This window comes from Triticum urartu, chromosome 5 (assembly GCF_003073215.2).
Source record: "Triticum urartu cultivar G1812 chromosome 5, Tu2.1, whole genome shotgun sequence".
In the NCBI taxonomy this organism is placed as follows: Eukaryota; Viridiplantae; Streptophyta; class Magnoliopsida; order Poales; family Poaceae; genus Triticum; species Triticum urartu.
This window is the reverse complement of record NC_053026.1, coordinates 256,594,948-256,597,213: the sequence shown is the minus strand read 5'-3', so window position 1 is coordinate 256,597,213 and position 2,266 is coordinate 256,594,948.

The window sequence follows — 2,266 nt, the reverse complement described above, 5'->3', positions numbered from 1 at the left end:
CAACTTCGTGACAAACCGCCCATTAGATCCAGCCATGTGTCTCCACATAATTACACAAATTTCTACCAATTTACTACAAAAATGGACGGGTGCGGCAACACGCGCCATCATGATCTAGTAGGAAATATAATCATACATGATTGCCACTAGGGCATATCTCCAACATCAGTAACCTCTTGACCACGCATGTGATGTACGTGAAGTAGAGGGATTGAAACTTATGGCTCAGCATGAGAAAACCAATCTCGACGACGGTATTGGCGCGCAAAACAATTTCCTAAAGCTTCATAAAAAACTTAGGGATTTTTGGACAACTTCCCCCAACATCGATATAGGTATTTACCCTGAAGAACACATTGTATCACTCTCCCATTTACCAAACATTGACCCAACGGTTGCTTTTTGTGTTGAATAATTCTCATGTCTAACACAACAACGGGTAAGTTTTGGCATACCCTTATGTCAGAATCGGGGCTCCGGGGACCCAAGAAGGTTCGAACTCTGGCGTGCGCTCGTTCCTACCGCCGTACTCACCCTCACGACCTAACGGCGATGCTCGGCGTGCTCGAGCTAGAGTGAAGAACAATGGACATGGCAGCTTACCCAGGTTTAGGCCACCCTGCGGTGTAAAAACCTACTCCTGCTTGGTTGGAATTGCTTGGGGAGATGGAGTACAAGCATGTAGCTCTAATTGCCCAAAAGCCTCTCCCTCCCCTCTCTATGGTGGCACTCTACCCTCTCTTATACTGGCCTTGGTCCTCATCCCACGAAAACACATGGTGGGAAGGGTCACCACAAGGGCCAATCCCAAGGGGGACAGGGCTGCAGCTTATCCTGACTAAAGGCGGTCTTCGCCTTCAAAGGCCTCCTGCCATGATGCGCCGGTTGGCTCGGTGATGACCTTCATCCGGGCGAGCCCATCGTCTTAGTCCTCTTGCACTGAATGGGTAACCTTTGGGGATTTCTTTGGGAATCGGTGCGCTGTCCTTGCTCCCTTAGCACGAAAAGGGAAAGCCTCATCATCCGTGCCCGCTGGCATGGCCCTGGGCGCCGCTCGTCATCGCGCGTGTCACCCACGTGGGGACGTACGGCCGTGTGACTCCGTTGAACAGCTCTTGACTCGTATGCCTCCGTGAGGGGCCTTGGGAGGCAGCCTCAAGAAGTCGCCTCGCAAGACTCCTAGTGATGCTTGCTGAGGTACGCCTCGCGAGGCGAGACCCTCGCGAGAGCTTTGCTCGTGAAGTTCGATGGTGGGCCGCACGCTAGGCCCGGGCAGAGCTGCGCCGCGTGCTGGGCCATAGGAAAACGGGCCTGCGTACCCCCAGTCCCACGGGCCCGACAATAGCTCACAGAGCAGTAGCAAGCATGATTCCGCCTGCAAGGGGGGCAAAACGGCGCGGGCCCCATTTGCCTGCGGGCCAGACTCGACGCGTGGTGCACGACGGGACGCGGGACACCCCCATTTCCCCCATGACACGTCGGCAACTCTGCCGGGTGCGGTGCGGGGCCACCAATGCTCTTCCTCTGCCTTTGAAGGGATCGAGAAGAGGTGTCTAGAGGGGGGGGGGGGGGATTAGACACTAAGTACCAAAAGTTGCAGTTTTTAATTTCTTTAAGTTGAAGTGGAGTTTTGGCACACGTTTAACAAACACAATACATATCAAGCAAGCATGCAAAGAGTATATGAGCAGTGTGAAGTAAAGCATGCAACTTGCAAGGATGTAAAGGGGAGGGTTTGGAGGATTCAAACGCAATAGGAGACACGGATGTTTTTGTCGTGGTTCCGATAGGTGGTGCTATCGTACATCCACGTTGATGGAGACTTCAACCCATGAAGGGTAATGGCTGCGTGAGTCCACGGAATGATCCACCCACGAAGGATCCGCGAAGAAGCAACCTTGTCTATCCCACCATGGCCGTCACCCACTTGCCTCACTAGCGGTAGATCTTCACGAAGTAGGCGATCTCCTTGCCCTTAAAAACTCCTTGGTTCAACTCCACAATCTTGTCAGAGGCTCCCAAGTGACACCTAGCCAAACTAGGAGATACCACTCTCCAAGAAGTAACAAATGGTGTGTTGATGATGAACTCCTTGATCTTGTTCTTCAAATGATAGTCTCCCCAGCACTCAACTCTCTCTCACAGGATATGGATTTGGTGGAAAGAAGATTTGAGTGGAAAGCAACTTGGGGAAGGCTAGAGATCAATATTCATATGGTAGGAATGGAATATCTTGGCCTCAACACAAGTGTAGGTGGTTCTCTCA